Source organism: Sus scrofa, chromosome 6, assembly GCF_054392235.1.
Source record: "Sus scrofa isolate SSC_HxYL_T2T_F1_AM1 chromosome 6, Sscrofa_HxYL_maternal_Yorkshire_Landrace_v2.0, whole genome shotgun sequence".
NCBI lineage: Eukaryota > Metazoa > Chordata > Mammalia > Artiodactyla > Suidae > Sus > Sus scrofa.
Genome location: NC_139388.1, coordinates 146,514,416 through 146,541,116, shown reverse-complemented (window position 1 = coordinate 146,541,116; position 26,701 = coordinate 146,514,416). Strand labels below are relative to the sequence as shown.

Genomic DNA, 26,701 nt, shown 5'->3' with positions numbered 1-26,701 from the left:
GAAGTACTACTTTAAAAAGCCTATCAGACTACCCAAACCAAATATTTGATGATATTATGAGATGGTAAGGATGCATAAAAATAGACACCTTACATTTTTTTTCAGTGGAAATGTAAAATGCCTGCTCTGGATGATAATTTAGTGATATCATAGTGGAAGCTGTTGGCTCTCTGCTTCTCTGTTTCAATGTATGCCCATCTGATTTCTGAATGCCATAATCCCCTGCTGAAATGGGCTGGGATAGGGATAAAGAGCATGCATTAGAGAATCCAGAAATAAACCCTGACACCTATGGTCAATTAATCTTTGACAAGGGAGGCAAGAACATAAAATGGGAAAAAGAAAGTCTATTCAGCAAGCATTGCTGGGAAACCTGGACAGCTGCATGCAAAGCAATGAAACTAGAACACACCCTCACACCATGCACAAAAATAAACTCAAAATGGCTGAAAGACTTCAATATACGACAGGACACCATCAAACTCCTAGAAGAAAACGTAGGCAAAACACTCTCTGACATCAACATCATGAATATTTTCTCAGGTCAGTCTCCCAAAGCAATAGAAATTAGAGCAAAAATAAACCCATGGGACCTCATCAAACTGAAAAGCTTTTGCACAGCAAAGGAAACCCAAAAGAAAACAAAAAGACAACTTACAGAATGGGAGAAAATAGTTTCAAATGATGCAACTGACAAGGGCTTAATTTCTAGAATATACAAGCAACTTATACAACTCAACAGCAAAAAAGCCAATCAATCAATGGAAAAATGGGCAAAAGACCTGAATAGACATTTCTCCAAAGAAGATATACAGATGGCCAACAAACACATGAAAAAATGCTCACCATTGCTGATTATAAGAGAAATGCAAATCAAAACTACCATGAGATATCACCTCACACCAGTCAGAATGGCCATCATTAATAAGTCCACAAATAACAAGTGCTGGAGGGGCTGTGGAGAAAAGGGAACCCTCCTGCACTGTTGGTGGGAATGTCAACTGGTACAGCCACTATGGAGAACACTTTGGAGATACCTTAGAAATCTATACATACAACTTCCATATGACCTCGCAATCCCACTCTTGGGCATCTATCCGGACAAAACTCTACTTAAAAGAGACACGTGCACCCGCATGTTCATTGCAGCCCTATTCACAATAGCCAGGACATGGAAACAACCTAAATGTCCATCAACAGATGATTGGATTCGGAAGAGGTAGTATATATACACAATGGAATACTACTCAGCCATGAAAAGAATGCCATAATGCCATTTGCAGCAACATGGATGGAACTAGAGAATCTCATACTGAGTGAAATGAGCCAGAAAGACAAAGATAAATACCATATGATATCACTTATAACTGGAATCTAATATCCAGCACAAATGAACATCTCCTCAGAAAAGAAAATCATGGACTTGGAGAAGAGACTTGTGGCTGCCTAATGGGAGGGGGGAGGGAGTGGGAGGGATCGGGAGCTTGGGCTTATCAGACACAACTTAGAATAGATTTACAAGGAGATCCTGCTGAATAGCATTGAGAACTTTGTCTAGATACTCATGTTGCAACAGAAGAAAGGATGGGGGAAAAATGTAATTGTAATGTATACATGTAAGGATAACCTGACCCCCTTGCTGTACAGTGGGAAAATAAAAAAAATTATAAAAAAAAGCATGCATTGCCTTGTGCAATATTTGTAGATTATAAGATAAGGGGATAATGGGAATTGTAAGGACAGTGAAGTTGGCTGGCTGCAGTTAGTGTCATAGTTATGCCGAGGGAAAAAATGAGAGGCTCGAATATCGGTCAGGACACAATATGAAAGTCAGAAGTCTTCAAAGAACTGTTTAACATTTAGAAAACAGCTCATAGTTTGCTATTGGACTTGGTAGAAACTGAGCCTGATTATAGGACATCCAAGTGTTTGACTACAGTCAATGATTGTCAGATCCTCCAAGTCATTAGGTTGGGCAGGCACAGCAGTAACCCATCATACAACGAGTACACTTAGGATCAGGCAGGAACATGTCCAGAGGGAACAACTAAACTACATGCACTGGCAGTCCAGCCCCCATACTACTTAACTTGTTGAATCAATGGTTCTCCGTGATGTCACACCTATGACTTCACAGAGAGTCCCTACAACCAGTTGTCAGAGGACAATTAAAGCCAGGTCTGATTCATAGTGGAGTTGGCTCAATATGTCATGTGAGCTGAAAAGAGACCACATATGCACCACAGCTCCTCTCAAGGGTGGTCATGAAAGACAGTTGTGAGGGAAAATTCTCACTACCGTGGGCAGAACTTCTGGCAGTACAGAGATGCATGAACTTGTGTAAATGGTCAGAGACAGGCAGCTTCAGCTGCAGTGGATGCTGTTGATACCCTGACCATATCTCTCCCTTACCCTTCAGTTCATGCTGGTCAGGCTTCCAGCTGTCAGCACCCTCATTTCTTTCCTTCTTTGGCCAATAAAACCCAACTTGCCTGCCTGGGGAAAAGGCCAGAAATGTCAGGGCATTAATACTTTTCAGGCAGTGGAATGCAGGGAAGCAAGGTGGCAGGTGCCCCTGAGTGGAGAAGAATTGAGGGGGCGGTTTGTTTTTTGGCCATGCCCAAAGCATGTGGAATTTCCCAGGCCAGGAATCGAACCTGTGCCACAGCAGCTCACCTTAACCCACTGAGCCACATGGGAAGTAGATAGATTACTATTAAAATTGTAAACACGCATGCCCTCTGCTGCAGGAATTCCACTTCCAGGAATTTATACAAAAGATATACTCACACAAGTACCCAAAGACATGTGATTTTTTTTTCTATTAATAGCAGTAAACATCATTGAGTGCTTACCATATACTAGACATTAAAGTTCTTTCCATTTGTAGTAACTCAATTCTTAGGAAAAACTCCATGAAATTACTATTAAATTCCCATTTTACGTAGGAGGAAATTGGAGCATACAGAGGTTAAGTAAATTGATTAAAATTGTAAGAGCTATTAGTAGAGAGCCAGGGTTCAAAGCCAGGAACTCTGACTTCAAGGATAAAATCCTTGTATCCACTTGGTTTCTTTCTTTCTTTTTTCTTTTTCTTTTCTTTTCTTTTTTTTTGTCTTCTTGCCTTTTCTAGCGCTGCTTCTGCGGCATATGGAGGTTCCCAGGCTAAGGGTCTAATCAGAGCTGTAGCCATCAGCCTACACCACAGCCACAGCAACACAGGATCTGAGCCAAGTCTGCACCCTACACCACGGCTCGCGGCAATACTGGATTCTTAACCCACTGAGCAAGGCCAGGGATCGAACCCACAACCTCATGGTTCCTAGTCAGATTCGTTAACCACTGAGCCATGAAGGGAACTCCTCCACTTGTTTTCTTTAAAAACATACAAGCAAAGAAACTTATTGAAGCATTATTGTAAGAGCTAGAAATAGTCCAAATGTTCATCATAAGACAATGGTTACAAAAAGTATGGTGGTATACCATATTGAAATATTTAGAGCTATTAAAAAGAACAAGGTTTTTTTGGGAAAGAAGTATAAGATATTGTCAAGAGAAGAAATCAGGACTCAGTGCTTCTCCAACAGGCTTCCAATCTTGCAAAACCCAGAGCTATGTGTACAGATATATGTTTCTGTGTGTGTTTACCATGGCGACAGTTGTTGCCGTAGGAGAGGCATGCATGTCAGGCATGAGAGGGAAACACACTTTACATTGTAAACCATTTTTTAAACTGTTTTATTTAACACAAGAATAGATTACTCTTTTAAAAAGCTATACTGAAAATATTGTATAATCAAGATATATATGATATATGTATAATACATGATAGATAGATAGATATGTAAATTGACATGGAGTCACAGAGGAAGGACCAATTCATTTTTCCTGGAGGGGCTCTCAGAAGGCCCCATAAAAGACCCTAGTGGATGGGTAAATGCAGAAGAGAATCACTCCTGGCAGAAGTGTATTTGAAGGTCCAGAAGTGTGAGAGTTCACAGGATGCAGGTTAACTGCATATAGTCTAATGTGTGAGTTGGCAGGAAATGAAGCTAGAAAGAGGTTGTGATCAGATGGTCTGTAGATATGTTAACTTACAAGTGAAATGAAATATTCAGGCTTATCGATACTTAAAGACACTTTTCTTGTAGGTTTAAGAAATATCTTTGAATGCCTTTAGGTGCCACATGGTGTATTACAAGGAGGAAAAGGGGATATAGCTCCAGTTAATGAAGTCTGCCTCTAAAGAGTATTAGTTTTCTTCATTCTCCCTTAATGCAGGGAGTTTGGTGAGGAAATGTATCCATGAGGAATCAGAGAAGTGAAGTGTGCACTTCACTTAACCAACCATGGGCTCAATGTCTCCATCTGGAAACACACACTATAGTAGAACAAACTTCATAGAATTAGTGGGAGGATCATTTGAGATAATTCATGCAAAGTAATTAGTATCTTGCCTGGCACTTTAGCAGGAACTCGACAATTGTGACCTACTATTACTGTCAATAAGTGCTAATAAATAGCAATTTCAAAATGAGCACAACTTTAATGAAATCGCAAGGAACTGAAAACAGTGAAGAGGAAAGTACTTCACTTGGAAACTGAAGGTCTGTAGTTTTAATCCAAAGGAATATCGCATGCTCAAAATGAACTCAGTTGCTTTGCTGCTGCCAAACCCTAAATGGCACTTGTGTTATGCCTAAAGCTGCATGGCTGATAGACGAGTCAGAGCTGTGGGATCTGTGAGCTCACCCCCAATGCCAGGTCCTCCTTTCCAACCAGTTACACCCAAAATGCTGAATGATGGATGCAAGTGTTTGACACTTTAAATGAATGTCTTAAAGAATCAGAACATTCATTTTTCCCAGGGAAATGTGAAGATCTGAAAACCATTAGACCTAATTTTTAAAAAATAAACACTTTAACCTTCCCTTCTGCTGAGAATGCTTACAAAGAGGTGATATTTATAAAACAGAAGAAACAAATCAAACAAACTCTGGTTTTTGAAAAATGTCATAAACTGTATACTGGCAGTAGATTTTTAATTAGCTATTACAAAAGCCACCAAAACAAGGCTGTCAAAGGTGTAAAATTTGTAATTCTAGATTGAAACTTAAATGTGCTTAACCTGAAAAAAAATATCAGGCTGTTATAACCTCAGAGAAACAAACAAGCTAGATTAGGGACACTCGTATCTAATTTTTACTGACTCACTGTGCTCCTTGTTTAATACCCATTTTCTGGCTCTTCTCATTTTCACCCATAAATTTCCCCCTCCATAATTTCAGTGACAATTCTTGTTTTCCAAATCAAAAATTAAAGCACATGTTTTGATAACATCAAATACTCTTATGGGACCAAGGGAAAACTTTATCTTAAAAAGTGTTTTCTGGAGTTCCCTTGTGGTGCAGCAGAAACGAATCCAACTAGTAACCATGATGGTTGCGGATTCGATCCCTGGCCTTGCTCAGTGGGTTAAGGACTCAGCGTTGCTGTGAGCTGTGGTGTAGGTCCCAGACACGGCTCGGATCCCACGTTGCAGTGGCTGTGGCAAAGGCCGGCAGCTACAGCTCCAAATGGACCCCTAGCCTGGGAACCTCCATATGTCATGGGTGCAGCCCTAAAAAGCAAAAAAAAAAAAAAAAAAAAGTGTTTTCTCCTTACGTTCTGGAAATCTGGTAGTTCCCATGTGATTGTTATAGATATATCTTTTCTTTTTTCCTAATCTTCTCTCCTTTAAAATGATTCATATTAACTTTTGGATTTAAAGTACTTGGAAAGGTATGTGAAAAAAGGGGAAAAAATAAACTGAGAGAATACCAAGACAAACAAACAAAAATGTAGAATGGCAGAAACAGACCACACTTCAAGAGAAGGGGAAAAAGGAGGAGAGAATCCTGTATGATGACGATTTTAGCGCATTTTATCCAAAGTTCAAAACGAAGTTAGATTAAATGAAACTCTGTGAAACTCAGAGGGAAAATAGTTTTATAGCTTAAATGGAAATAAAAATTTTATTTTTTGGTTTTTCCAGTCCACCTTGAATAAAAGGGCCCCAGATGAATAATGTTTATAGTTATTATTTACTTTCAGCAGATTGCCTTCATCTTCCATTAATACATCTTCAGGAAGGAAAAAAAAAAAAAAACCCTACCTTTTGTGGCAGAGCTATAAAATTTAGAACTTTCATGATCATAATTATTCACAATCATGAGGAGAAAAGAAAATCATTTCTCAGAAAACAGATGATGATAACATCAAACATTTCTCTAATGTTTCATTGAGATCTAAACACATTACACAAGCTTAAAGAAATATTGGTGGATGGATGGCCATAGATCAAAGAACTTGAAGTTTCAGTGACTTTGGGCATTCTTGAGAAGAAAACATAATCACAAGATGCTACAAAATCATAGGTAATTGTCACGTCTTCTCAACATCCACACAGCTTTGAACTCTGATTATTCCTTTCTTCCTCCATATAGCACTTAGCTCTTTCTATCTTGTAACCACCGCAACAAAAAAGAATCATTCCACTCTAGCACCTTTACAAACTGTAACCTAATCAATAGCCTATTTATTGTATTGGTTCAGGTGAAATTCCATATAAGATGTTTACATTTTGCAGGGTAGAGACTTCCAGGCTTTTTATTTCTTAGTAATGGTAATTGAGTTTTAGCTGGGTACATGATAACACAGTTAAAAGACTAAATCTCCTGGCCTCCCTTGATAAATTGTGGTAACAAAGCACAGTCCAATGGGATGTTAGAAGTTATGTGTTCAAAGCTCAGGGTATCCCCTTAAAAGAAAGGATTGGCCTTCCACTTCCTTTCTCTCTTCCCCACTGGCTATCATGTGGCTATAAGGGAATGAGCTGGAACAGCTAAACCACAAGATGGAAATTGCATGTAGAGAATTTCACAAGAAGAGGTTGAGACCTCAATACCATAGAGCCATGTAAGTTACACTCAACCTGCTGCATGAGAGAGAAGTCTTCCATTCTTTGTCTTTTGTTTTTATTTTCTGTTTTATGGTTGCATTGATGTATAATAAACATAAAATAAATTGCACAGGAGTTCCTGTCGTGGCTCAGCAGTAATGAATCTGACTAGTATCCATGAGGATGCAGGTTCGATCCCTGGCCTCGCTCAGTGGGTTAAGGATTCTGCATTGCCGTGAGCTGTGGTGCAGGTCACAGATGCAGCTCGCATCTGATGTTGCTATGACTGTGGCTTAGGCCAGCAGTTATAGTTCCAATTCCAACGCCTAGCCTGGGAACCTCCACATGCTGCTGGTGCAGCGCTAAAAAGACAGAAAATAAATAAATAAATTGCACACATTTATGTATAAGATCTGATAACTGGGCATATGTGTATACCCATGAAACCATACAATCAGGAAATAGAACATAACGCTTCCTCCACAAAAGTTTCCTTTTGCCTTTTTGTAGCACATCCCCTCGTGACCTCCACCATCCCCAATCAACCAGTAATTTGTTTTCTGTCATTATAGATTGCATTTTCTAGAATTTTATACATATATTATTATGGGCTATGCACCTTTTGTCTGGCTCTTTCACTTATAATTATTTTGAGACTTATCCATGCTTTTGCATATATCAATAGTTTCTTTTTATTAGCAGTTATTCTGCCGTATGGATGTGCCAAAATTTGCTTATTCATTATGGACTTTTGAGTTGTTTCCAGTTTAGTTTGGGGCTATTACAAACAAAGTTGCTATGAATGTTTATGTACAAGTCTTTGGGTCAAGACATGCTTTTATTCCTCTTGAATAAATAACTAGAAATAGAATAGCTGATCATAAGCTGGATGTTATGCTTAAGATTTTAAGACACTGCCTGTTTTCCAAAGCAGTTGTCCTAATTTTCATCTCCATGAGTAGTGAAGGATAAAGTTCTAGTTGCTCCACCTCCTCAGCAACATGTGGTATGATTAGTCTTTATTTTAGCCATTCTAGTGGGAGTGTAATTTTCATTTCCCTAATGACTAATCATGTTTTGGATCCTTTTGGGTGTTTATTTTACATTCCTATAACATTTTAGGTGAAGTGTTTTTTCAAAATTTTTGCCTATTGTTTATGAAAATTTTAGTCTTCTTCTTGAATTGTAAGAGATTTTGGTACATTATAGATTCAAATACTTCATCAGATATATGTTCACATATCTTTTCCCTCATGCTGTGACTAAAAAAGGTATTAGTCTTGATGGGGTGCAGTTTGAGCATTTAAAAATTTTAACAGCATGTACTTTTTGTCATCCTATTTTTAAAAAAAACCTTTGCCAAAACCCACGGTGACCAAGATCTTATGCTACGATATCTCCTAAAGTTTCATAGTTTTAACTCTTAAATACTTGTCTATGATCCTTTTGGAGTTATTATTATTGGAGTAATTATTATATCTGGTATGAAGAAAAAGTAGAAAGTTTTCATTTATTTTTGTTTTATTTTGTTTTGCCAATGGCTATTTAATTTTTCCAGCATCATTGCTGAAAAGATTATTTACCATTGAATTACTTTGGCATCTTTGTAAAAATTAATTTCTTGTATATATGTAGGACTACTTCTGAATTCCTATTCTGTTCCATTTATCTATATGTTTATCTTTATGTCAATATTGTACCCTAACTACTTCAGCTTTATAATAAATTTTGAAATTAGATAGTATAAATCCTCCAATTTTGCTTTTTTTTTTTTTGCCATTTCTTGGGCTGCTCCCACAGCATATGGAGCTTCCCAGGCTAGGGGTCAAATCAGAGCTGTAGCCACCGGCCTACGCCAGAGCCACAGCAACACAGGATACAAGCTGCGCCTGCAACCTACACCACAGCCCACAGCAACGCCGGATCCTTAACCCACTGAGCAAGGCCAGGGATCGAATCCACAACCTCATGGTTCATAGTTGGATTCGTTAACCACTGAGCCACAACAGGAACTCCAATTTTGCTTCTTTTTAAAAGTTGTTCTAGCTACTATTGAGATTTTTTCCATAAATTTTGTTATCAGCTTATCATTTCATAGAAAATACTTGCTGAGATTTTGATTGATATTGCCTAAATCTATAAGTAAATTTGGAAAGGACTGCCATCTTAACAATATAAAGTATGCCATTTGGTGAACACAATGTATATCTCTATTTATTAGTGTCTTTAATTTCTCTTAACAGTGTTTTAAAGTTGCCAGTGTACAGTTTTGTGCATATTTTATCAACTTTATTCCTATTTCACATTTTGATGTTAAGTTGCATTGTATTTTAACTTCCAGTTTTGATTGTTCATTGCTAATATACAGAAATATTATTTATTTTCATAATTCAACACTGTATCCTATAACCTTGCTAAATTCATTGGTTAGTTTCAACAGTTTATTGAGAATTCTTTAGGATTTTCTACATAGATGATGAAGTCATCTGAAAATAAAGGAAATTGTATTTCTTTATTTCTGATCCATATTCCTTTTATTTCTCATTCTTGAACTATTTCCCCGGCTGGGTCTCCAGTACAATGTGAAATACAGATGTCTTTGTCTTTTTCTCTCTCTTAGGAGGAAAGAATTCAGTTTTTAAATACTAAGTATGATATTAAGCTACAGAATTTCATTGATGCCATTTATCAGCTTAAAGAAGTCCCCTTTAACTTCTAGTTTTCTAAGAGATTTAATTGGGAGTGAATGTTGGATTTTTTCAGATGCTTTTTTTGTCTGTATTGAGATAATCATACAGTTGTTCTTCTTTAGCCTATTGATATTATGAATTATATTGATGAATTTTTGAATGTTAAGTCACATTGTTTTTCTAGGACAACTATACTTAGTGATGATGTGTTATGCATTTTTATGTCATTGCATTTGATTGACTAACACCTGTAAAATAATTTCTGTGTTCATGAGACATGTTGGACAAGAGTTTGTTTTCTTGTAATGTTTCTTTCTTGTTTTGGTCTCAGAATAATGCCAGATTCGTAGAATGAATTGGGTCTTCAATATTTTGCTTAATCACTGCTAGTTTGGCCTTTGTTACAGCTGATGTGCTTGTATTTTACTTAATATTATGTGTGTGTGGAAATAGATGTAGATGAATGTGGCTATAAATAAAAAGAAGAGAGAACAGCACATACTTTTAAGAATGAATTGTACTTACTGAATATTTGGATTTAATGGAAGCCATTGTGCCTCCATTATCTGCAGATTAGAATTAATAATATTATCTATGTCATAGAATTGCTAGGATTTGTTTGTAATAACATGTACAAGTCATTTGGAATGTCGCTGGAACACAGTTCAATCTCAGTAAATGGTAGCCATTTTTCTTTTTATTATTAATCTTATTTTTGTCATTATGGACATCATTATAACCACTAGTTTTATAATGTCCATTATTTAATGATGAAGAATGTGGGCATATCAGAAACAAATATAGTTGTTTGCTATTAGAAAACATCACTTCTCTGGCTCTGTGCTGTTCTCATAAACTTGCCACAGGACTGCCAAGGCTGGCATTTGGCAAGGGAGCAGTGGGATCACCTCTTTCATGTGATCTGTGGATCCTCTGATAAAAATTAGCTGCTCAACTGAGGTGCCATACTTAGAGAACCAATCATCTTCTGCCTCAACTGAGACCATTGCTAAGTGTATTAATATTTTGGGTAGTAGATTCAGAAGCATTAATTAACTAGAATGCTTTATCTCAAGTAGAAGGGACTCAAGGGAGATGAGAGCCATTGCTCTGAAGAACAAAGAGAGGAAATGGTCACAGCTGACAATGAATATAGATCCAGTAGAATAAACACTGGTTTTAATATTAGGGCACCTGAGTTTAAAGCTCAGTTTTGATGTTAACTAGCCATGTTCAATCTTTCAGTTATATAAAGTATTTATTGAGCCTCTGGTGTATGCGAGAAACCTATGCACAAGTCACAGTGGTGAGCAGGGCAGATATGGTCTCTGAGATTTATTGACCAACGTTTTAACCTCCTTGGAACCTCTGTTTACTCTGCCTACTTCACAAGCTAGCATAGGAAGCATTTACATAAAAGCACGTTGTAATCTGCCTTACTAGAGAAAGTCACAGAATTGTGCAGATGATTCTCTTGGGAATGTAAACTTCAATCTCAGATTTTCTTCTTTTTTTTTTTTTTTTTTTTTTTTTGCCACTCCCATGGCATGTGGAAGTTCCGGAGCCAAGGATGGAACACACGACAGAGCAACAACCTGAACCACAGCAGTGGCAGTGGCAGATCCTTAACTTGCAGAGGTACCAAGGAATTCCAACCTCAGATTTTTGAATTGTCACTTTCTGTTACAATCTACGTTCCTGCCCTGGGCTATGAACTCTAAGAAGAGAAATTATCTTGTACATTTTTGTGTTCTGGTATGCGATCACTTCTATGTGCCTGTTGAATAAAGAAGTTAATGAGCAAATGAATGAACAGAGAGTTTGGAAAGGAAGTATACTTGTTCAGAATTATAAAAGCCTTAAAAGAGATGATTATTTTCATAAAACAACTGAGAAGGAAGTGGTGAGGATAAAAATATAGTGTACTGGTTGAGACCACAGAATGTGGGGTGAGATTGTATTAGTGCAGATAGTTTGGAGAGCCTATTTTCTGTCAATTTGTTAATCTCTGCAAGTCAGAACAAGGGGAGTTCCCATCTTGGCTCAGAGGTTAACGAATCTGACTAGCATCCATGAGGACGAGGGTTAGATCCCTGGTTTCGCTCAGTGGGTTAAAGATCGGGCGTTGCCCTGAGCTGTGGTGTAGGTCGCAGATGCGGCTCGGATTCTGCATTGCTGTGGCTGTGGTATAGCCTGGCAGCTGCAGCACTGATTGGACTCCTAACCTGAGAACCTACATATGCCGTGGGTGAGGCCCTAGGAAGACTAAATAAATAAATTAATAAACAAAGTCAGAACAAGCTTAACAGTTATTAAGTTTCCAAATGTATTAGCAGTAATTAAGAGCCTTTAATATAATTGTTCCTCTGGCCAATTTCTGTCAAAATTAAAAGCCAATCTGTTTTGGAAGCTATTCACTTTACTTACAAACAAAAATTTATGTTTTCTCTAGAACATCTTGAGTACTTTGATTTTGCAATTATAATTCTGTATTTAAATTACAAGAATTAGAGGTTAGAAGACTCAGGTTTAAGACCTGGCCATACTTAAACTCTTGGCATAGTTTAGGCAAGTCCATGCAAAACTCTGGGGCTCTCTCTCCTCATCAAGAACAGGAAAACATTAGAACAAACCATCCTGTGGCTTCTGATAGCACTAGAAAGCTGATTCTATGGATGGGTTTTGAACATGAAAAAGTAGGCTTCCAGTTTGTGATACACTTCTTATTGATGTTCCAGAAGCAAATGATGAGAGCTCATATTTAGGTAGACCTCCCACTAACCAGATACATGAGATACAAAGGCCCAAGCAAAATTAAGCAAAGAATTAAAAAAAAATTTGCAAATATATTTAAGCCTAAAATATCCATATGGATGCAACAGGCATGGTTTCTTAGACACTCATTCAGAGGTACTAAGAGAGATCCTTAACCCACTGGTTTTCAGTAAGAAATATAATCACAAAAGGCATTGAACAAGACACCGTGTCCTGGGCTCATCTGGAAAGACGCTGCATTCTGTTCAGGCAGGCCCTCTGCAAAGCATGGCTTCTACATCATTCTTCCCATTCCCTCACTCCCACCAGAGCCAGAGAAATTTATTTCTCTGATATTTGAACCACAGCCTCACCTCTGCTCTACAATTAGCCTGCAAGGGAACTAACTCAAACCAAAGAGACCCTGAATTCTGAAACGGTGAAAAAGGAGGAATTTTGCCAGTTCTTCCCTTTCTTAAAAGGAAATTTCACTGGTCTGTACATTTAAGTAATGGTCTAATGGATCTTACAATGAAGAGTCTGTTCCTTGATTTTTGTTCTAATTCTCGGAACCCAGCACAAAATAACTTTTGCTTCCAGTAATCTGAGAGGAGCTGAGAAATCTGTGAACACAGCTGGCCAGTAAACACAGAGAGTGGAAATCATATCGTCCAGAGCATATTTACCTAGGTAGAGAGCATTTATATTTTAAGCACCTGTCTGGTGTGTCTTTACGTACTTTGTACATATTCAAGTGGCTATATATCATTTCAACTAAGGCAGGAAAATTTTCAGCCACCATATCATTCACAGGGACTAAACTTTCGGCTGTTTAATAGGCATTTAAAGTGTTTGCTTCTATTGAAGAAAAATGCCTTTATTTTTCATTTTGAGTTCTACCATATCTGGGGTTTAAAAGAAGATAGACATTGGATATGGCTATTGCCTCCTGCAGCTGCATTTAATGGAAATACTGTTATATAGTCTGTGCAGTAGAGAGAAAAATAATTAGAAACCAGGGAAAGTTCCATTTACAGTGTCCAAGTCTCTCTTAAGAAAAAGAATCATAGAGGATTACAGTGAACACCCAATGATCACAGGCTCAAAGTCATCCTTAAACCTCTCACCAAAATTTTACATCTCACCAGCTTAAGGTGGTAGATGTGTCTTCATGAATGAGGAAGGAGCTGTAGGTCTTACTGAGGCAGGGCTGGCTCACAGGGACCTTGCCCTGTGCAGAGGCTCTATTGATTACTGAAAATTCTGGGGTTAAGAGTCAGGGTCCTGAATAATCCTGACAATTGTGTTAATTTCTCCGTTGTTTGTAGAAATTACCATGAGTTTTTCAAAAGAATATGAATGACAAGGCAAAGTGAATGTTCAGGAAACAGAAGAGTCTCTGGAGAAACTTTGGAGGTTGAGGATGAGTTTTCTCCCCCAAACCAAGTTCATCATCTATGCCTTTCCCGTCACTTGCTTAACCTCATGTTTTGAATGACAATCACCTCAATAGGCTGGCGAACATGGAGGACTGTCAGATTTCTACCCCTTTTGTGATTTAGCTGCTCAGGACTCCATTTCAGAGTCTCACTGTGACTGGGCAGGGCTTCAAGATGATTTTGACTAGGCTTTCACTTTCTTAGGGTTCTGCATGCTAAAAGAAACCTTAGAAACCAAATGGAGCCAAGGTGTTAATGATTAATTTTGGTTGACTTGGTTTCTCCCCCAGATTATGTTTGCCTGTGGACATATGGTATCCATGTCCACAGCCCAAAGTATAAGTAATATGGACATTTTTTTTTCTTTTTAGGGCCACACCTGTGGCATATGGAAGTTCCCAGGCTAGGTGTCGAATCAGAGCTGCACCCAATGGCCTACACCACAGCCACAGCAATGCAGGATCCAAGAAACATCTGCAAACTGCACCTCAGCTCATAGTAATGCCAGATCCTTAACCCACTGAGTGACGTCAGAGACTTAACCCACATCCTATGCTTATTAGCCGGGTTATTAACCTGCTGAGCCACAACGGGAACTCAGGGAATTTTAGATATAGATACAAAGCCAGGGATTGAAATTGTTCTTGGTTAAGAAAGACTTTTTCAACAACCCTAGCCAAGAGGGGAAGACATTTATATATGAGCAAATAATTATATAGGAACAGGAAAAAATGCTGCTTCTGTCTTAATAAACACATAAATTTAGTTTCCTCATAGATTAAAAAATAGGGATAATACCACCATTTCATTTAGTTATTTTAAGAATTAAATGAGGAGTTCCCATCGTGGCTCAGTGGTTAATGAACCCAACCAATATCCATGAGGATGTGGGTTCAATCCCTGGCCTTGCTCAATGGGTTAAGGATCCGGCATTGCTGGGAGCTGTGGTGCAGGTCACAGATGAGGCTCAGGTCCCGCATTGCTGTGGCTGTGATATAGGCCAGCAGCTGTAGCTCCAATTCAACCCCTAGCCGGGGATCTTCCATATACCACAGCTGCAGCCCTAAAAAGACAATAATAATAATAATAATAATAATAATAATAATAATAATAATAATTAAATGAAATAACTTGTGAAAGAACAAAGTACATTCTAGAAACAAAGTAAATGTTAGCTTCTATTCTCCCTTCTGAAGCAGGAATACTGACTCTGGCAGCTGTTGTTCATGTTTTATTATTAACCATTAAATGTGGTTAGATGTAGAAGGACGAGAAGCATTAGGAATTCCCATTGTGGCTCAGCAGCAATGAATCCGACTAGTATCCACGAGGATGGGGATTCAATCCCTGGCCTCACTCAGTGGGTCAAGGATCCAGCATTGCCTTGAGCTGCAGTGTAGGTCACAGACATTGCTCCGATCTGGCATTGCTGTGGCTGTGGCATAGGCTGGCAGCTGCAGCTCCAGTTCAACCCCTAGCCTGGGCACTTCCTATGTCACAGGTACATCCCTGAAAAGCAAACAAACAAAAAAGAAGGACAAGAAACTTTAAAGGAAAAATCAAGACTCCTGACAACAGCTTTTGTATATTGTTGATACTACATGTTTTCTACACCAGGCTGACTGGTACACATGAACTGGCTATAGATAACACTATTCACGAAGTTGATCAAGTTTAGTCACACACATTGCTGTGATGGTTAAAGTCCTTCACTGGCATTTTTACTCATACACTCACTCATTCACTTATTCCTTTAAATCGTTAATAAATATGATAAGTGCTCGATACTTTTTTTTTGAAAAATGAATGAAAGAGAGATTTACCAAGAATCTATTATGTCTTAAGTATGATTCTAAGTACCAGCAAATAAAAAAATAGAACTTCTGCCCTCAAGGAGCTTTTGGTCTCATAGCAGATGCCAGGATATGCCTAGAAAAACATGGGCGCATCTCTGAGGAGAGGTGTCATGAAGAAGTGTCTATACTCAGTACACTGCCTACCCTCAGAGCATCATTTCCTTGCTAACAAATCCGGATCATCATTTGTTTCATGTGCTATCTTACTAACAAGCAGTATCTGTGCTGGTCAAGCAATAGAATCTGCTTAGTTTTTAAGGTCAAGTTATTGTCCATATCTGTAGATTCTTCCCCAGCCAAGTAAATATTTGGACAGAGAAGAGTGTTCCTGGAGGAAGTTTCTGGGTTTCTGACAAATACCGTTTGCCCTTCCAAAAGGACATTCGTTAAATATAGGACCTGGTACAATTGTTTCTAAGTTTGGAGAAAGAAGCAGGGCTGTAAGGCTAGACATTCCAGTAGAGCAAACTCACACCCAGCATCCCTGTAGTGCATGGATATGCATATTTTCTCACTGGCAGAATATTTTTCTTCATGAAACAAGGGCTGATTTGCCCATAAGGTGTAGTTTGCTTTGGCATAGGAGTAAAACGTCTGGAGTTACAACTACCTGCTGACTCCCCATGCGTGTGAGAAATGCATGACTAATTGCAAGCTGTGTCTGCTCTCATGCAAAGCTGTAGTCAACAGTGATTTCAAGACACGAGGGCACATACATAAATAAGCTTGGCCATGCTTGAAAGCTGGCCCTGTGTTAGGGCCAATTGTGTTATTGCTGCCACGTCAAAGTCTTTAGTGTCCTCCATTAACTTTGCTAAGGTGCTGCAGGCACTCACAATTGGTAATGATGCCCTGTTAGGTCTACCCTCTTCTTCCAAATAACATCCCAGTATTGCCACCCTGAGAAAGCTTAAGAAGAGAAAGCTTTAACCTCCTTATCTCTACCAGAGTCCTCTCCTCAAGCCATCTCAAATAAATTAAGAAGTAATCCATGTGTTTGCTATGTAAATCAAATTCAGAAAGCAAAACCAACCCCCAACCCCAAGATCAGCTGATCTCCTAGCTCTGCACCCATACGAGTAAATTGTCTCACCTCATTTCCTACTGTGCTGACAGTCTACGAACTGTTGTGACACTGTGGGAATGTGATTAAGAGCATAGTGTATGGAGTAAAAAACAGTACCAACCTCATAGGTAACTGTGAAGATTAAGTTAATCAGACACGCATTAATATAATTATTGGCACATATTTAGTATTCCGTAATTATTACTCATTATTATTACTATATAATAAGCATTATGATTGATATGATTCATTATTATTACTATATAATAAGCATTATGATTGATTGATAGTACTTACCTAGTTAAAATATTTCTATGATACCTACTAGCTCAATAGCATAATTTAAACTCTAATGTTCTTTATATTCTGGCTCCAATGTACCCCTTTTTCTCTGGCTTTATCTCTGGCTATATGCTGCCCCACATCCTGTACCTCTGCTATGGTTACTGACTTACCATTTCCCAGATATCATATGTTTTACCACCTTTGCCTTTGGTCTTGCTGGTCCCCCTTCTTTCTATGTCCCTCAACACAGTATCTACCTAGAAAACTCAGTCATCTTTTATTACACGGGTTCAATGGTATCTCCTCTATGAGGTTTTCTCTGACCTCACCCAGGAGAAAAATAGTCACTATTGTGTTACTGTCATTTATTGATTTTTTTTTTGTCTCCTCTAGAAGATTTCAAGATCCTCCAGCTGCTGACTATATGGTTCATTTTCTTCTGCGTGTGTGTGTGTGTGTGTGTGTGTACAACAGAACAGTGTATGTGCCAAGTGCTAAATGCATATTTATTGAGTGGGAAAAGTGTTAAAAGAGTATAAAATGATCTCACATAGATTATCTCATGTGATCCTTTTGAAACTCCTGGAAAGAAACCATGGCAAAGTTGAATAGCATTATCATTAGGAAAAAAAAATGGTAGGGTCTAGAGAGGGATGATCAGTGACTTGTGACTTGTGTCTTAGGACCTTGAGCAAGTTGTATAAGCTTTCTGATCCTCATTTATCGCTTCTGTAAAATGGGGGTAACATTTATACCTATTATTAAATGAGACAATCCATGTAAAACACATATCCCTCTGCCTGAACAGATTAACAAGCAACAGCTCTTTTAAATTATTATACAGATTATCAAGGACATTGAGTGACTTGTGCAAAATCAACAAATCAAAATACAGAACTGAGACAAATGTTGATCTGTCTGACTCCTGGTCTGGGTTATCTTTCTTGTTCTTTTTTTTTTTTTTTTTTTTTTTTTTTTTTTTTTTTTTTTTTTTTTTTTTTTGCTATTTCTTTGGGCCGCTCCCGCGGCATATGGAGGTATCGGAGCTGTAGCCACCAGCCTACACCAGAGCCACAGCAACGCGGGATCCCAGCAGCGTCTGCAACCTACACCACAGCTCACGGCAACGCCGGATCGTTAACCCATTGAGCAAGGGCAGGGACCGAACCCGCAACCTCATGGTTCCTAGTTGGATTCGTTAACCATTGCGCCACGACGGGAACTCCATCTTTCTTGTTCTAATATAACCCTCTCCTCTTAGGAATATTGATAAGTAGAACGTAAGTTAGAGACTGAAGAGAATTTTCCATTGCTCTGCTATGGCACTAGTGCATCTAAGGTGAAGATAAGGAGCAAATAGAGTGTTGCTTCCTTGCTTAATTCTAAACTGAAACATACATTATTACATTCAGGCTGTAGAACACCATTGATCAAATACTATCATAAACAATTAATCCCTTACATTTATATGATGCCTTTTCCCCAGAGTATGCAGGATTTTCTTGTGCTACTTCATTTCTTTTCTCAGCTATATAAAGTGGTATCTCTGCCATTTTACATTAGTTCATCCTTTCAATAAATATTTAATGTTTTACTTATTACATGCTACCACTGCTGAATACTAGAGATACAAAAATGAGTGAGACTGAAACTCTGCCTTTGATTATTAAGTCTAGGTGAGGAAACTGATACATAATAAACAACTATTCAATCTGATAAGTGTTATTATGGTTTTATATGCAATGGAAGCTTGGAGCAGCAGGAGCGTAAGAGAGGCTCATTTAGGAAAAATGGAAATGAAAGAGGAAATTTGGAGCGAGGTCTGGGAGTAATCTTTCATTCTATAAACCAGTGGTCTCCAAGCATTTTTGATTACACATTCCTATTCAGAAAAATATTTGGGGCACCCACTCTTAATGTATCTTGAGTGCATTTTAAGATAAAGTACATGTCTGTATAACTGCTAATATGTTTTAGACATTTACCAGTTCTTTTGCTATAACAATTCCACTGTCAGGTGTATCTTTGAAAGTTTTACATGTGCACCAAGAGAATATGCATTACTGTCCATAATAGAATGGTCCATATTAGCTAAACGTGGAAAGAATTCAAATACTCATCAATAGGAGAGTGAACAAATAACTTTCAAAATATTTTCATAATGGGGGAGTTCCCATCGTGGCGCAGTGGAAACGAATCTGACTAGGAACCATGAGGTTGAAGGTTTGATCCCTAGCCTCGTTCAGGGGGTAAGGATCTGGCATTGCTGTGAGCTGTGGTGTAGGTCGCAGACTCGGCTTAGATCCTGCGTTGCTATGGCTGTGGTATAGGCTGGCGGCTACAGCTGCAATTCAACTCCTAGCCTGGGAACCTCCATGTGTTACAGGTTTGGCCCTAAAAAGCAAAAAAAAACAAAAAAACAAAAAACCATAATGGAATACTCTTTCTCAGTAGAAAAATTACTAAAATACAGCCTCATGCAGCACTATGAGTGGATCTTCAACACATAATAATGAGTTAAAAAACAAGTTACAAATACCACATTGAGTATGGTACCACTATTTCAAAGATTATAAAAAATAAAATTGAATTTGAGTGAGGATGGACTGGTTGAAGTAGGAGGAGAGGGGACATGAAAATGAAAGCAGAGGAGACAGTTACGGCGACGTTCTAGGATGTGAATTAGTAGTGAGTTCACAGGCATTCACTTTTTTTTATACTCTGTAACTTGTATATGGGTCACATTCCTTAGTAAATATTAAATATTGCATAAGAAAGAAGAATGAATAGAAAGAGAAATCCCAATATTTTCTTCCTGAATCTAAAAGTACTGCCTGGGTTTACACAGAAACTACTAAATTAGGCAGTGGAAGTCACTGACATTTTTCAAGTAGACAAATAAAATGTTTCTATTCTTGATTCAGAAAAAAAACCCAGATATTTCATCTATTTTGTAGAAGATAGACAATCCATGTCAGAGATCATGACATTCTGACTCACAGTGGCTTTGGGGAAAAAAATTACGTGGGGTTGGTCTGAGAGCTATTTAACAGGTAGAACCAAAGAGACTTGGTGATATGTAAAGGGGATGACAATCATTTAAAATGACTCTTAGCCTCACACCAGTCAGAATAACCATCACTAACAAGTCAAAAAATAACAAATGCTGGAGAGGGTGTGGAGAAAATGGCACCCTTCTTCTCTGTTGGTGGGAATGTAAATTGGTACAACCACTACAGAAAATGGTATAGAGCTAACTCAGAAAACTAAATATAGAACTGTCATAGGATCCAACAATCCCATTCCTGGGCATATATGCATACAAAATTTTCACTGAAAAATATATGTGCCCCTATGTTCATCACAGCACTATTCACAGTAGCCAAGACATGGAAATAACCTAAATGTCCATCAACAGATGAATGAATCAAGAAGATGTGGTACACATATACAAAGGAATACTACTCAGCCATAAAAAGATAAACTAATACATTTGCAGCAACATGGATGGAACTAGAGATTCTCATACTAAGTGAAGTAAGCCAGAAAGAAAAATACTAATACCATATGATGTAAGTTATTTGTAGAATATAAATTATGGCACATATGATCCTATCTACAAAACAGAAATAGATCACACCCAAGGAGAGCAGACTTGTGGTTCCCAGGGGGAAGACGGGAGGGTGATGGACAGGACATTGAGGGTTTTTGGATGCAAACGCTTAAATTTGGAATAGATGGGCAATGGGGCCCTACTGTACAACACAGGGAACTGTGTGTGATTGGGTCACTTTGCTGTATAACAGAAATTGCAGAAACATTGGAAACCAACTATTCTTTAATTTTAAAAAATGAAAAAAAAGATTTAAGAATTAAAAAAATAAAATGACTCCGTTTCCTAGATTCAACAACTAATGTCATAAACCAAGATAGAGAATACAGGAAACACACACAAAATTATGGAGAATAATGGTAGAGAGAATAGCATTGTATATCTGAGAGTTTGAAACATCTAAATAACATAAAGGTGAGGTTGTGTGGCAGCAGTTAGAAACACTTTCTGGAGCTCAAGAGAATTATGGGCTCTGGAAATAATGATCCAGAAGCCCACCAACACACCAGTAACTGGACCACAAAAGTAGATAAGATCTTGTCAAAAAAGCAAATATCCTGTCAAATAAAACAGTGAAGAGGGCTGTACTGGATTCCTAGAGATGGTCTCCCATGAAGGACACAAGGAGAAACTCTCTGGGGTGTAGAGGAAAACCAGGGAAGAATGGGAAAGCCCAGAGGCCAGGAATGTCAAATGCCTCCAGCTAGGTCAGGTGAAATTGAAATTGCTACTGAAATACAGAGAGGCTATGCAATATTCCAACCTGGAAACCAGATGTCTTAGCTCCTTTGTGAGAGCGCTGTCCACTGAGCTAATGATTTTCAAATTGTGTGCCAGAGGATACTAGGGCTACTTGAAATGTTTAGAGGAATTTATTCTTTATTCCATAAACACTGGGTAACGTTGTACCTCCTAGGCATTACATGAGGTTCTGCTCTTAGAGTGCAAAGGAATATTTTCTGTTGATAGTGAAGAATCTCTTTCATCTGTATCTTTATCTATATATATTATATAATTGGGGTCACATGTAGTCCCTGCATGTCACAAGACTGTTGGTAATAGAATGATAATTAACTCACACGGTCTCAAGGAACCTACAGCATTAATCCCCTCAAGAATGTATTAATGAATCTAGTTAATGGGACAAAAATGACTTCCCAGGGGAAGTGGTATGTAAGCTGGGATCAGCCTTTTAGCATGGAAGTACCGTCATTGCATAAAAGATTTAATTTGGAAAAAAAGAAGTGTTTGATGTAAAAATGATCAAAAACCATTGCATTATATAGAAACTCCAAATCATAAATCATGTAGGCCATGTTACAAATATCTGACTTTGACCACAAGTATAGGAGGATGTTTTTTAAGAGATATGGAAGAACATATACCAGATACTTGTTCTGAGGAAGGAAGGAATTGGAAGCAACAGAAACTATATCTTTATATTCTTCTTTATTGTTTTGTTTGCTCATAAAATGAACTAGTATTAATTAAAATGAAAAAAGTACTCAGTGGAAACGTTTAGAAAGTCATATTATTTCATTGGCCTGTTATTTCATCTTAGGAATTTGTAGATACTATATATATGTATATATATTAACACACACAGTGACAACCTAGAAACCAGGGAGTCCAATGCTAAGATTTAATTTAAGCAAAATTCCTGCTAGTGCTTGGAATTCAGAAAGTCTCCAGAACACAGATTTTTAGAACATGGATTTTTTCAGAGTTTCATTCCTCAGGGAAGCTACAAACTAGAGCTTTGTAAATTGGCCTTGTATATAATGTTTTGCTCTGTTGTAGAAAACATGTGCCTCCTTTGACATTTGTAATGACTAACCCAAAGTTATGAAATAAAGTAGCAATAAAGACCAATAGACACAGCTGTGCTTTGATTCTATACTTTTCACAAAATCCACTCTCGGAGGCATTTTTCCCATTTATCTTTAAACTATAAAAGCTGTGTAGTTCTTGTCTATCACCCTGCTGTCACATATCGATGTGGGCTTACAAAAAAGCATGGTTCTTTTTCTGAAGGTTTTCTTTCTTATTGCAATCAACATGTCATAACAGAGTGAGACTAGGTACAGGCTTCTGATAAAATATGATTTAATCCTCTGGCTAGCTTTTGCAGTTGGCCTTACAATTTAAGTGCATTTATATAATACATCAGATGTGTAGATGTTTTGCGTAAGATTGAATGGAGACCAGAAAAAAGAAAGCATGGAGTTCCCGTCGTGGTGCAGTGGGTAACGAATCCGACTAGGAACCATGGGGTTGCGGGTTCGGTCCCTGGCCTTGCTCAGTGGGTTAAGGGTCCAGCGTTGCCGTGAGCTGTGGTGTAGGTTGCAGATGCGGCTTGGATCCCGCGTTGCTGTGGCTCTGGCTTAGGCCGGTGGCTACAGCTCCGATTCGACCCCTAGCCTGGGAACCTCCATATGCCGCGGAAGCGGTCCTAGAAAAGGCAAAAAGAAAAAAAAAAAAAGAAAGAAAGAAAGAAAGAAAGTAATTAAAAATAGAATGAGTAATAACTGAAAAGCCTAGTAAAATATTGACCAAATAATTAACTTTGTTTTTGGCTACACTGGTTAATCAAATACTTGGTGACACACATTGCCTTGTATAAAATAACATTGCTTTCACCCTAAATTAGGTTTCTCTGAGTGGTGTTTATATCAGGGTGGTGAAGTGGGAAAACAAGTGGAAAGATAATCCTTTACTAAATTCCCAGAAGTTCACAAGGAAGAGCTCTTATCTCTGCTGCTCAAGTTACTGGTAACTAGACAGAGAAATAAATAATACTTTCAACTTGCAGTTTTATTTCCAGTGCTTTATTTGATCTTCAAAAACTCCAGTAGAAATGGAAGGATAAAAAGTATTTGAAGTAATACTTCATCCAGTAGGGGAGATTAGTGAACTGAGTGAGTAAGTGAAATATGGGTGAATATGCTAAATTTCCAAGAACAAAGGAAGATTCTAAGCAATTCCAGGTGGAGGGAACTGGGCCCTGAACTATTACTCAAAAATTTAAAACCTCTTATCATTTTAAAAAATGCATCCACCTAATAGGCCTGTTTTATGTCTCTTGATTTTCAGACCCAATTACAACATCTATATCCAAAGATGAAGCTAACAATTCCAAACTAAGTGAAGTGTTATTCATGTTCCCAAACCGGTTCAAAAAATACTGGTAGGCGTGGGCCTCATTGCTCCTGAAATTGAGGGCGTATATGTCAACATAGCTGGCAGGGATGGGGTAGGGGACGGCTGAACTAGAGGTGAACTCCAGAGAGAGGGTTGACCCAGGCTCACCCATGGTGGGCACAGCCACCGGCCAACTGCAGCAACCTCAGGACTCCCTGTGGCTGAGTACAAAGCCTTGTATAATCTGGCCTTTATCTGAGCTTTAGCTTCTTCTCTGTCCTATCGAAATTATGATTCACACGCTCATTCCCACTCCCAGATCTCACTCCCCATCTCCCTACATCACATTCCCAACACTGCCCTTTCTTGTAATTTCCGAAGAAAATTTGGTTTCCTTCCTTCTTCACCTGGAATGCTTCTGGGTCTCCAATCCCCAGGTCGGATTTCTGGAGTTCTCTTCTTCAAGATTTGGCTCAAATGTTTTTGCTAGGAGGACTTTCCTGATTTCACTTCCATACACACACACACACACACACACACACAACACACACACACACTATTGTAGACCTTAGGTAGAATCAGGAACTCCTTTAGTAATTGTATTATGTTATATTATATTATATTATATTATTTTCAGTATAATAAAATATATTAATTATATTTTAATATTATAAATCTATTATATTGTAATTACTTTTTACAGGTCTGTCTCTTCCATGACTAGATTGTTAGATCCCAAAGGGCAAAGCTATAACTTTTCTGTATCTCAGATACTTGCCATAATGCCCAGTGCTTAGAAATGGGTTGATAAATAAACTAAATGGTTTGATAAATGTTTGTTGGATGAGTGAATAAATTTATTCTCATCTTTCCAGATCCAGATCCACTTCAAAGGAAATGTGAAGCCTTGAAAATTCATCTTAGACAGGAATAAATTCTGCCTTTTCTGAGTTCTCATCACACTTTATTAATTCCTTTTTTGTGGCTGCTATCACTAGTTTTCCTGGATTTTAATTGCATCTGCCCTGCCATCTAGCCAGTCAGAAAAACATCATGCCATTTTCAATTATCTTTGCCCCCACAAAGTACTGTGCTTTGAAAAAAGGGTTCTCCTCAATGTTTTCTTATATAAATTTACATGTTTGTAGTTATTCCCCAAAATATAAATTATTAAACAATTTAATTGCGGTCTTTTGCAGGGCAGAGGAGATCTCAGACTCATGTTTATTTGCCTGGGACCAACATATAGCTGGTGCTAAATTAACAGGTGCAAGGAACATGAAAGATGAAAGGAGAGAATGACCATTTGAGAAGCAAAGACCCTTTGTTCATCTGTGGGCAGCGATCTGGTCCTTGAGCAAACACTGGGAGTGAGAACAGTTGCAATTATCCAATTTAATAGCTAAATTCATGGTACCCTTTTTCTTCCAGTGCTTAGGTGCACGTGTGCTGGGAATATTGACTTTGGAAGAGCTAATGGCAGTTTTTTAACTCAGAAGTTAGGGGAGCATTAGCTTTTTGACTTGCTGCCCATTCCCCCACATGGAGACAACACCGCAGGCAGTTTTGGGGCAGACTCATTCATGGTAGTTGACGGCATGTTAACGTCTTCCCTAAGCACTGAAATCAATAGTCGAGTAGAAGAACAGGATGACTTTGTGTGTGTGTGTGTGTGTGTATGTCTTTTTCGAACCACACTTGCCACATATGGAAGTTCCCAGGCTAGGGGTCAATTCAGAGCTACAGCTGCCAGCCTACACCACAGCCACAGCAATGCAGGATCCGAGCCACATTTGTGACTTACATCACGGCTCACGGCAACCCTGGATCCTTAACCCATTGAGTGAGGCCCGGGATCGGACCCGTGTCTTCATGGATACTAGTCAGGTTCGTTACCACTGAACCATGATGAGAACTCTAGGATGGCTCTAAATTACTGAGAATAAAGTCTTAAAAGATCTCACAGTTCTTACACGATAATGAAATCTCACTTTATTGAAAACTTTTGACATGCCAGCCTTGTGCTGATGTCTTCACATGTGTTCTCATGTAATTCTTGTGACAATCCTGTTGACCAAGTATCGTTACCACCTGATCACAGAAGAAAAAACTTAGGCTTGGAAATATTTATAAATTTACCCAACCTTCTGTAGCTATACTGCCTTATCACAGGATACGATTCAATTCTGACTGAAAATAACAGTGGCAAAAAGGCTTAACTGGCTTTCTTTCAAGGTCTTATCATGTCTAGTAAGTGACCCGTACTTGTTTCTGTGACCGGAGAACAGTTTTATCACCTGAGTTCATCAGAAGGAAGATGTAATTTTTAATTATCTGGCAAGGAGGACCACACACGAACCTATCACAAGGCAACATGGTCTCCACCAATGACTTCAGCCAAGACCTTTACCAAAGTTTACCAGAAAATTAAGTCACCTATTAAATTCTAGTCCTTTTTTTCCTATCACAGGTGTATGTCTCTGGGCGTACATGAGAGTGATATATATCACTGTGAAGATGTTGTCCCTTAAATGTAACACGCATCTTAAAGTGAGTGGTTCCACTACAGGAATTCAGCTACTTCTGCTGAGTAAAACTTAATTTGCCAAAGCTGAACTTATTTTAACCTTCTTCCTCCTTTAACTCTGTAGCTTCACATTAACTCTCTCTTTGCTTGGGAAACTCAGTCTCTCCCTGCTTTGTCTTCATATCAGCAAAAGTGGCCTGCCTATCACCAGCATACATTCAATAATATTGAGCTACAAAAGTGCTCATGAATTGACTATGAGGAAAATTAGATGAGTGAATAAAGATAATACATGCAATATTACAAATTCCAGAGGATTTGCCTACCTCAGTGTGAAGATATAAATACATGTGGGAGTTACATAAGATAATTTATCATTTGAATTATGAA

General features: G+C 38.2%; 1 protein-coding gene and 1 long non-coding RNA gene across 7 annotated transcripts in view; one reads left to right on the top strand and one right to left on the bottom strand.

Annotated features, from left to right (window-relative positions):
• Positions 1–11,439, top strand: part of LOC106507649 (uncharacterized) — a 279,942-nt gene extending 268,503 nt beyond the window's left edge. For both annotated transcript variants that reach the window (XR_001303787.3, XR_014807974.1), the window contains one exon: positions 11,187–11,439. This is a non-coding gene — a long non-coding RNA (uncharacterized LOC106507649). The remainder of the gene's footprint in view (positions 1–11,186) is intronic.
• Positions 1–26,701, bottom strand: part of PTGER3 (prostaglandin E receptor 3) — a 202,707-nt gene that overhangs the window by 58,036 nt on the left and 117,970 nt on the right. The gene's annotated exons all lie outside the window — the stretch shown is intronic.